This window comes from Cupressus sempervirens, chromosome 3 (assembly GCF_028749045.1).
Source record: "Cupressus sempervirens isolate cs-2001-9-10 chromosome 3, ASM2874904v1, whole genome shotgun sequence".
Taxonomy (NCBI): Eukaryota; Viridiplantae; Streptophyta; class Pinopsida; order Cupressales; family Cupressaceae; genus Cupressus; species Cupressus sempervirens.
In genome coordinates this window covers 1,014,090,401-1,014,102,160 of record NC_143120.1, presented here as the reverse complement: position 1 = coordinate 1,014,102,160, position 11,760 = coordinate 1,014,090,401, and the positions used below count along the sequence as shown (strand labels likewise).

Here is an 11,760-nt window from a genome sequence, read left to right as displayed (position 1 = left end):
TAGAAAAGAAATTTATTTATAAGACACAAGGGAAAAAGTTAAAGAGAGGTGTATGTAACAAGAAAATAAATAAATCAAAGAAATATGTTGTTCACTATCATAGTGACAGTTTCCTAATTGCAAGATTCGACTTGGTAATCCAATAAAGTTCTTTATATTCAAGATTTATTAATTTTGCTCCTTGAAAAGATTTTCATGATTTGGTAACTCTTGGCAAGGACTTTGTAAGTTATTTAAAAAAAAAAAACTATCTTTGAAATCTCTACTGTCACAGGGAACATGACTGATTGTCACAGTTTTGTAGTCATTAATGGAGACAAGCCTCTCCCACTTTCTGTGAATGGACTGTAACTTGTGGGAGAGGCACTTAAGTGTATGAATATTTTTTTTTTATGATTTTAATGCAGAAGGATGCAGGTGACAGTGAATAAAGAAAAGAACAATAGGGTGATTGTTGTACCAAATAGTGAAGGTGCATTTGCAAGTTACCACATGGTGAATATGAGCAAATGGAGGTTTGAATGGATAAATGTGTGTTGAAAACATTTTAAGGAGTATTTTTAAAGGTGTTTGAGCCAATAGAAAGGTTTTATGAGTTGATTTAGGGTCTTTTCTAGGAAGCCCTAGGCTAGAAACCCTTAAAGGGAGTGTTTGATGAAAAGGTGTCTAGAAATGCATGGAAGGGTCAAAAAAATTGTGTAATCCTATCATTTATTAGATGACTTAAGACTATTTAAAGGTTTGGAGAGTTGGGTGTGTGTGCAAAGCATAGTTGCTTTGTTAGGCAAGGGCTAATTAGGCCTAATTGTTGTAGTGATAGCCATAGAAAGGTGCAACAGTCACAGGTTGAGAAACTAATATTTACAAGGTTTGAAGAAAACCATAAAGGGTATTTGAAAAGGTGACTAAGTCACTAGGTTGTTTGGGGAGTTAGAGAGAAAAGTGCAATTTTCTATAGGATAGGGCTACTAGACAAGCCTAGAAGGGCTAAAGTAGGAAATGGTGAAAGATGGGTTGTTGGAAGTTGGTGAAGAGTTGAAGCATGGTAGATAGGCCATGCTAAGATGGTCTAAGATGTTAGGGTTAGTGAGAGATGCCGGAGTTGGATTTTGGTATGATGGAGGTGCTAGGTAGACTAGGTGACCTAGAAGGAAATTGATATAATAAGAGATTGTAGTAATGAGGTAGGAAGTAAATTCATGGGTATGGTGTGTGGAAGAGATCTACTAAGTCAGGGACTTCTTATTGATCCTTGAGTTGAACTTTAGTTCCTTGAGTGGATTCCAAGACATTGTTGAATCCTTGAGTTGAATAGGGTTCCTTAAGGGGATATTAGAAGGCTCTACATCAATGTAACTTCCAGTCCTTGATTTGAAGATTCTTTAGTTAGTTTGTGTCCACTTTCTTTTAAACTGGTAATAAAACCATTTTTAGAGGAATAAAATTCTTGCATGGATCTATCGATAAGAACTCTTTTAAAACTATGGAAAGAACACAAGAAACTATAGAATCTGTTGACTCATCTGTGCTATGTGCATCATGAAGTTAAAAATTGCAATGTTGTACAAAGAAGTTTCTCAGATATGGAATATTTACATAGAGGTATGCAAATTACTTAAAAGTTAAAGATGTTTAGGTGGCCAATGTAATATAAATTACATTGTCTCGTATGAATATATTCATTAAAATGTACTACCCTCTCTTATATCTTGTCTCTTATAAGGATGAATTGGCCATGTGTGAGGATGGTTTCAACATATGTGTTTTGAAAAGTTTTTTGATGGAATTACATGGACAGGGTGATCCCACGTTACAAAATCCAGTATTCTATGACAATGGGGTGACTTACATGTTCATTCAGCATAACAATATCTACCTTATGGTAGCATCAAGATAGAACTCTAATGCAGCTGGCTTAATATTATTTTTACATCGAGTTGTGGATGTAAGTTCAACAATCTACACTTCTCATTCACAATTTATTTCTTGTCTGAGGCTCTATTTTCAATTATTAAATGGAACACTACATTTAGGGAACTTACTGAACCTGTAGAGCCAAGGATTCTAGTGTATGCATATAATTCTTTTATTTGTAGTTATTACATGCATATTTAGGTGTTATTATAGTAATCAAGAGTTGTTAATGTTTCTCTTTGTTTTCTGCTATGATTAGTGTGTTGTAATAACTGATTCACATGTCAACTTTAGGTTCAGTTTTGGATTGTCATGTGTGTTATTTCTGTAGGTATTCAAGCACTATTTTGAAGAGCTAGAAGAAGAGTCTTTGAGAGACAATTTTTTCATTTTTGTGAGTGTACACATCTATTTTTAATCTAAGCCATAGAGGGTCGAGGGTTCAAAATTCCTTGTAATGAACTATTTGAGAATATTTTATCATGAACTTAAAATTTAAAATATGTGTATATCATTTGACCACTTTTATTTCCCATTGTGCAGTATGAACTACTAGATGAAATAATGGATTTCGGGTACCCTCAATATATAGAGGCAAAGATTCTTAGTGAATTCATCAAAATGGATGATTATAGGATGGAAGTCACTCAGCAACCTCCAATGGCTGTTACAAATGTAGTTTCCTAGCGAAGTGAAGGAATACAATACAAAAAAATTGAGGTTGAAGGCTAATCTAGATTTAACTTTGTGCTTTTCTTGAATATGGAAATTGATATTTAACTAATTTTGTGCTTTTAATTTTTTATTAAAGGTCTTTTTGGATGTAGTAGAAAGTGTAAATATTCTTGTGAGTAGCAATGGGAAAATAGTGTGATCTGATGTGGTTGGAGTGCTGAAGATGAGAGCATACTTGAGGTAGTTTTTTCCTACCCCATGCATAATCTTATTATTGAGTTCTTTTAGAAATAAAAATAATAGACTACAGAGATGAAACATGGAACTATTTCTTATAATCTCTGATAAGTTGAAACACTGTAAACTCTAGCTAGGTTCATGGAGAACATTATAATGTTACTACACACCTATTTTCTTTAAAATGTACCCTACTCATGGAATGCCTTGAAATAGGACAAACCCCATTTTCTAAGCTGAAAGGCCCATGTATGCTTATACACAACTAAACGAATAGACATATATTATGAGAATGGGATTGGTGCATGAGTGTTCAGATAATAAACATCTTGTGTTTATTTTTATGTGGTAGAATTATGAATTACCATTAGACAAAGAATCTACAAATTGTCCATTTTTTATAAGTACAAATACTATGTTCATATTCATTGTTAAGATTTAATAAATAACAATTTTTTGGTCACAAGACAACCAACTTCATTGTTGGATACTTGCCTTTCAATAGATTACATGCTTCAGTGAGAATAAAATAAATATAGAAGAATAATGAACTATGGTAGATGATTGAACAGAGTCCAATTTCTTGGAGAGTTTAGAGTGATAGATTAAAAGTCAAATTATAATGACCAAATGTTGAAGTTTAGATTATGTTGCATTGGGTCCCATACCCAGACCAGGTCCAATTCGTATAGTTTGTAGGCCTTCCCTGGGTCTGTAATAGAAGTATTTGGAATAATTTGGTTAGGACACTCGTACCCTTTCCATATCAAGGCTGAAGCTGGATCCCCACAGTCGATCTTGGAAATAAAATAGTATGAAAAATTACAAAAGAAGAATAAAATATTGATATGTATATATCTTTAGATGTTTTATATAATTATTGAGTGTTGGAAGTAGTTTGACCACTAATGATTTCTTTGTTTTATACATATGCCATAAGTATTAAACCTTTATAATTTTTGATTTAATATTTGGCATTGAATTATTGATTGTGTTTCATGGTTAATTTAGCTTTTTTTGTGCAAAATGTGGTTGTTTCTAATTTTTATTTATTTATAATGTACTTTTAGCATGACTGCTAAAATGTTACATAGCTAGCTGTTAATGAAAAGTGTATTTTGATTCACTTTTTTTCAACGGAATGCCAGAATGCAAACTTGGACTCAATGACAGGGTGCTACTAGAAGCTCAAGGAAAAGTGTCAAAGGGTAAAGTAATTGATTTGGATGACCTCAAGTTTCATCAGTATGCAATCAAGCTCATTTTCTTATTCAATTCCTTAAACTATCAATTTTATCTTATATTAAAGTGCTTACAAATTCCTTTGATGTTGTACTTGTTCTTTTTTTTCCCTTGAAAAGGCATATGTTAATTTCTATTTCTTCTGTCAAGTGCGTTCATCTTGCCAGTTTTGAAAATGATAGAACTATATCCTCCATACCTCATGATGGGACTTTTGATCTTATGAACTATAGACTTAGCACACAGTTTTGTTCATATATTCAAGAGAATGAAGTTGTTGTCAAATCTTTGAAGTTCTATTATGAAGCATATCCTTCTAAAGTAGGTTTCATATCATATGTTTTTATTACTTTGTAGGTAAAGCCATTGATATGGGTCGAAGTTCAAGTAGAAAAGCATTCAAGAAGCTAGGTAGAATATTTGGTGAGAGCACGTAGCCAATACAAAGATTGTAGGTTTCAAATTATCTCTCTAGCTTATGTATTCCTATTTTAGATCTAATTTATCTACTATTTAGATATATCTTTCTAACATGTTAGCTTTAGGGAATGGTTTAAGTATGACTGATATTTCTATGTATTTGCTAATTTGTCTCATGGTTTTCTTTAACTTTGTAATATGGCAACAAATGTTGAAATTGAACTACTAGTACCAGTTGATGCATCTACACCTCATGTACACACATCAATGGGTACTTCTGCATACTCCCTAGAGAAGGATGCTTTGCTTTGGAAAATAAAATCATTTCTTGGTGGAAAGGTATCTTGCAGCTTTCATTGGTTTTCTTGTTCAAAGATGGTTAATAGTACCATGGTTCTGGACCCTGATGTTTTAGTTTCTTGATTGACTTATTATGTGGGTTTTGATTCATGAATACATATTGAGGGTTGAATTTAGCCTTTCTAGCATAACTGCTGAAGAAGCAACCCCAGAAAAGCAGGTGCCTATTCGAGTCAAATTTGAGATACCATATTTTACTGTATTAGGAATTTAGGTCATTTCTTAACTTTAGTTTACAAATGTAGATTATTGCTTTGGTGAGTATCATTAGCTCATTACCATGATTTATAACTTATTTGAAATTTGAGTCGTTTCAGGTCATTTTGGACTGACTCCATAAAAGTCATCACAGTGTTGGACCGTTTTGTGTGTCCACTTCTATATTTTTGATGAGAACAAGCTCATTGCTTATATTTATATTAGCCTCAGTGAAAATCATTATTCTTTTTAAATATTTAGCTCCACAAGTAAATTGATGCATTGAATAAATGGTTGAGAATTTACATTTTGTTCATTTAGATTTAGGTTGCTACTTTATAACAACTTTCTTTTGGTGCAATTCTTTACTGCAGGTCAGGTATCTGAAAATCATTGAAAAGAGTGAATATCGAGCATTGCCATGGGTGAGGTACATTACAATAGCAGGTGAATATGAACTAAGAATGATCTAGACTAGTGATAATTGAGAAATGTTGTAAACAAGAGAGAATGTGGTATTTGATCATTTTGATGGCTTATTAAGTTGTTTTTAGTTTCTAAATGAAGGATCAAGCAGAAGGATTTTATTTGACTATCCACCTAATAGCTATGCCTTGTTAAAAACCCATCACAAATTTGGTTTTTTTGTGTTCATCATTCTTTCTTTTATATATTCTGATTGCTTTCAACCGTAGTTTCTTGATCTCACCTAATTTACTCTCTAAGGGAAAAAAAATCTTTGGAATGAACTTTGCTTCAGCATTGGGTGGGAGGATATAGAGATTAGTTACAGTTGATTGTTTTAGCCACTTATCATCAGAATTGAGGTCAACTAATAACCTTCTCTCCCCCTTCTCTAAATATATGTATTGTGATATCATATTATGATCTGAACAACTGCTTAAAAGATAACATATTCTAATTATTTCATGCAGGCAGAGAAAGTGTACAATCAAGCTGTTTATTTTAAGAAGACTCTCAAATGTCAAAGTGAACCGATGTCTCAGTTGGAATGCATTGCAACCTTTGCAGTAAGTACATAAAATTATTTTAATTCCTTTTGCCATGACTCAGGTTTTGTTTACAGATGAATTTTAATGTTGGTTGTAATTTACTATTCGTTTGATACATGAAAAGTGATATAAATTTAATAGAAGTATTTGTATGATAATTTTAGGTAAGTGTAGCAATCAAAGTGAAAGCTTCTATCATAGTAGTATTTACAACATCCGGATGAATTGCAAAGTAATTATTTTCTTATTCTACATTATATATTCCTTGGACATTTGAAACTATCAAATTTGGGAAATTGGTGATAAGTTACAATTTGGTTTCATTTTTGCCACTATTGGGGTTTGGTTATCATAATCATTAGCTCATAATGCAGGAAATTTCATCAATTCTAGATTTATCCATTGCCATGCCAATGTGAATTTGATTTTCTGATATACAGATAACACATCTACGAATTTTGATTCTTAGCATGATATTTATGTTTTATTTTCCCCAGGTTGATTGCTAAGTACAAGCCTACTATGCTAGTAATTTCTATTGTCATCCCAAGATTGACAACAAATCAACTGAGATGGGGCTTTACGGGTGCATTTTAGGTATGCTATACATATTATTAAAAAAGAAAGTTGTTCTATTTTTCTTCTACCTAAGTGACATGGATTAAAAATCATAGTAACTTTATTATTCTGTGTAAGTTTTTGTTCAAATCATTCAAGTAACATTAATTAAATAAAAAATGATGAGATCAATACACACATCTCAGAAAATTATGATGTTGCTTTACTGGAATTAATATCCAGAGATATTTTTGATCCAATTACATATATTGATGTATTCAATCTAATGCCACATCATTGTAATATTTCTTCATAATATTTATTTTCATTGAACCTTCCCAATTTTACTGGCTTTTGCTTCCATGGTTTCACTACTTCTATATTTGTATTTGTATAATCGATTTCACTACATGATATTGTAGTGCACAAAATATATATTGCACATTCCTAGTCCACCATAGCCAGAAAAGTATGTGCATGTTCAAGAGATTGTTTCTATCATAGTTTATCCTTATAAGAAAGCTTTTGAAAAGAGAAAAGTAAGGAATCAATTTTAGAAAAATTGTTAGTACTCAATGATTTAAGCAACAGAAGTATGACATATTAAGGCCTGAGAAGGAGTGAGGAAAAGGGAGGAGACAAGGGAGGTGAAGCTTCTAGCTACGTCATTCTCAACTACCTCCAACATCAAACAAAATCAAACCTCTTAAACCCTGTGTAACTTCATTTGGTCACATCTTATATTTGAGCAGGATGGTGTCTTATTGGTGCTCCTTCCATTATTTAATGGTATATTATTATCAAGCCATCCAATTGGCTATAGGAAAAAGATGATTCTTGAACAATCGAATTAGCAATACGGTCGATCTGCATTGCATTTGGACACTTGGTTTGAGGTTCATCTCATCAATTCCCATTCATCATAAGATCTTTATTTGATTAGACCTCGATAGAAAACATTGATATTTCCCAAGCCCCAAGTCCAAATCATGCAAGCTTCAATCTCCACATATCATAAAGCCTGTATATAGAGCTGAGCATTCTCACACCATCTGAGAGCTAATGCAAGTGAAGCTTCCAACTACGGGATGCTCAACTCTATATATAGGCTTTATGATATGTGGAGATTGAAGCCTACATGATTTGGGCTTGGGACTCGAGAAATCTTAATGTTTTCTATCGAGGTCTAATCAAATAAAGATCTTGTGATGAATGGGAATTGATGAGATGAACCTCAAACCAAGTGTCTAAATGCAATGTAGATCGACCGTATTGCTAATTTGATTATTCAGGAATCATCTTTGTCCTATAGCTGATTGGATGGCCTGATAATAATATCTCATGAAATAATTGAGGGAGCACCAATAAGACACCATCCTACTCAAATATAAGATGTGACCAAATGAAGTTACACAGGGTTTAAGAGGTTTGATTTTGTTTGACGTAGCTAGAAGCCAACAATTTTTGTTTTATGTTTTACTCTGTCACCGTCACAATTGTGACGAGAGAGTGGTATTGGTGATGCCATGTTCCATTGCATATCATCATAATTGTGACACAAAAAATGATGAATTACAATGGGGTTGCTATAAAGGCGACACCCCCTTCCGTAAAAATTCAACCATCATCGATGCAATTGTGACACAAAAAGGAATTATTGCAACGGGGTTGCTATTGGAGTCACTATAGGTGGATGCCCCAAGTGCCATTGCAAAAACCTTGGAGGCATCGCTATTGCGACTGATAACTATGAATTGTGATGAGGGTGGTGTCACAAGAAAGTGGTTGGATTGCGATGGCTATGCATCGTAATTATGATGAAATAGGGTAGACATCATATTTTGCGACTAAAAATTAGTGATGTCTATTAATGTCGTAGTGGTGACACATAGCTGTCATAATTGTGACACATATCCATCACAAATTGATGCCAAATGTATTAGTGAGTCTTCACAAACCGAGTACTCAAGCCACTCCACTGTAGATATCAATGTCAAGTACTAACACACCAAAGAGTGTTGAAACTACATCATTGGAGGATGTGAGTTTGGATGAAGTAATTATTTTACCATAGTTTAATTTAACAACAATCACATTGGAAGAAATGGAGATACTCCAAGAGGCCTTATAAAGAAAATCAAGCCAAGAGAAGCTCTAGAGAGAGCACAAGCAAAAATAGGTTTTGCATGAGATTAGAGATATTTTTGTTAATGCTTTTGATTTTTTAGATTCATTGTCCAATAAGCTTATCATAGACCAACTTGTACATATAGTTGATAGGATAAAAGAGGAAGATCTAGAAACTGATGTAAAGTTATTGGAATGGTCTGAGAAAAAATTCTACACTAAGTCATGGATAAGATATCTAATGCAATTGAACTTAGATAGGACATTGATTTATCAACAAAGATGAGAGTGTGAAGAAGGTTTTGGATAATATTTATTCTATGTATACAAAACTATGCAATGTTAATTTCTTTACTCAAGAAACTCAAAAAATAGTTGATAGGTTGCAACGAGATCTAAAATCAACATGAAGTACATTGAAATCATCTCCTAGCACTAGTCAGTTACACTTTTAGAGATTATTGTTGACACAAACTAGGCTTGCCAAGTTACAAGAAAAAGATGCAAATATTAGATCAAATTTTGATTAGAATTCAATCCATTTTCACCCCACATATAGAAGTTTTGTAGAGAGATCTAACATCTACAAAGATAAATACATTATTAATCATTAGCAATCATTATGGATGTACACCAACCATTTTTTGATAAATACACTTCAAGTGTACCACCCAAATGACATAAGTGTCAAAAAAAAGGGAATTTTGTAAATTTTGAGAATTTTGTCAAGGCAAACAATAGGAGCAACTTATTTTGGTAATATTTACTCAGGGGGAGTAATATGGTGATGACAACATTCAACATTTTTTGCAAGTTTTGAAGATTTTAAAATTTTGTATAGAGACCAAGCAAAAACTATACATTGTTTGACTTATGCATGAAATAAAATAATATATGCCATGAAAAAGTGTTTTTTCCACTCATGTCAAAGGGGGAGATTGTTAATCTCATTATGATTTTGAAAAAGTAGTGAAAAAGCACATGGTTATTATCTAGTAGAGGTAGTTGGTCATCACTATGACTAAGCTACTAGTTAGGCTAAGTGAATAATGCATGCCAAGTGAATAGAGTGAGCTAAGTGATTAGTACAAGCCAAGTAATTAGCACATTGCAAGCATAAGTGTCCAAACAATACATGCTAGGTGATATGACACTTAGTGTCGAGCACTAGTAGGTTTCAACTAGTTAGTGTGTGCCAAGTCACTAAGGTGCTAAGAAAATAGAAGATGTTGAGAAAATTGTGCGTGTTGAGTGATTCAAGTTCTAAGAAAAAGTATGTGCCTAGCCATTCAGGAGCTAAGTAAATAACATTAGTGCATAGTTAAGGTTGAACATCAAAAGCCTATTGATTCCAAGTAACTAGTCTATGACATAGAAGTTTTTAATGGCACAAACTCCTATGTAAACTATTTTTGGCTGAGATGAACATTAATTTTTTATATTAAGAGATAAAGATCAATTCATATCACACATACTTATGTGGTCCATTCATCCAATCAAAAAAGGGAAGCTTAAGATGACAATAATAATCAACCATGGTTGTTTATTATGACCTAAGATCATCTCCATGATTCGTATTTAAAGAGGTAAACCCTAAAGGGGAATTTTATGTTAGAAGAGAGATACAAAGAGGAGTATCATGTGTGAAAGGAGGCATGAAGAAGATGCTTAATTGAAGGTTAATCGTTACAAAACTAGTTGTAAAGATAAGAAGTGAAAGGTCAAAGAAGATAAATTAGATCAGAAGGATCAAGATAAAAACTAGGGGATCTAACATCTAGCTAAGAGGTGCTAATTGAAGGATCAACTACTAAAATTTTTTGATAGGTGATACAAGGTAAATCTCTTAACAAAGTAGTCCTAAGAGGCTTTTGTAAATCTCCAATTAGTGCTTACTTAATTGTGAGTTTAAAAACTTTAGTCAAGGTGAGACCTAAGAGTCTTTGAAAGCATTTAATAGGGAAGACCTCTCATAGGGTAGATCATAGTTTATGATCTAAACTTTGTAGCCATAATTGGCCACACTTTATTGTTGTAGTAGTGAATATTTATGGGTGTCATCCCCACCCTAGTTTTACGTTCTTCTTGGAGGATTTATGGGTAACCAAAATCTTTTGTGTTGTGTTGATTTACATTTTTCTATGGATATATGCTTACATATTTCAATTTTACATGTTAAGTCATGAGATGGATGATGATGAAATGTTTTATGGTTAAATTTTTTAAGTATCGATTAACCCCCCTCTCGGGTTTTACTTTCTCGTTGATATTTCCAACACACTATACTGATGCATTCTTGACATCATCTACTATGAGGTAGGTAGGGTTATAACCCCAAGCATACCACACAAATATTCAAAAGTATCCTTGTGTAAGGACTTGTTGAAACTATTTGCAATCTTTTTCTTACTAATGACATACTCTAATCTAATCTCTTTCTCTACAACCTTTTCTCTCAAAACATGATACTTAATAGAAATATGCTTAGTCTTAGAATGAAATATAGGATTCTTAGACATACTCAGTGTACTTGTGTTATCACAATATCTGATAATAGGTTCTAGAAATTCTATCCCAATATCCTTTAGCATCTGTTTCATCCACATGACCTAATTACAATTATTTTCTACTACTACATACTCTCCTTCTTTTTTACTCTATGAAATACAATCTTTTTTCTTGCTTAGCCAAGAAACCAATCTTCCTCCAAGAAAAAATGCTCCACCACTGGTGCTTTTTCTATCATCCCTATTGCCTACCCAATTTGCATGAGTATAAGAACATAAAGTGAAATCACTTGATTTTTCATACCATATCCCATAGTCATATTTTCCCTTCAAATATTTGAATATCCTCTTTACTTATGCATAATGATACTCCTTAGGATCATCTTGAAATCTAGCTACAATTCCAACTACATTTTCTACATCTAGTTTGGTGTGAGTTAGATATTGAAAACCTTCAATCATTGATCTATACTTCTTCTTAATTGTAGGTATCTCATCTTTGCTAGATA

General features: G+C 32.9%; 1 pseudogene; it reads left to right on the top strand.

Moving 5' to 3' along the window:
- The first annotated feature begins 279 nt into the window (after positions 1-279).
- Positions 280-5,519, top strand: LOC149570188 (AP-1 complex subunit mu-2-like; annotated as a pseudogene).
- The last annotated feature ends 6,241 nt before the right edge of the window (positions 5,520-11,760 follow it).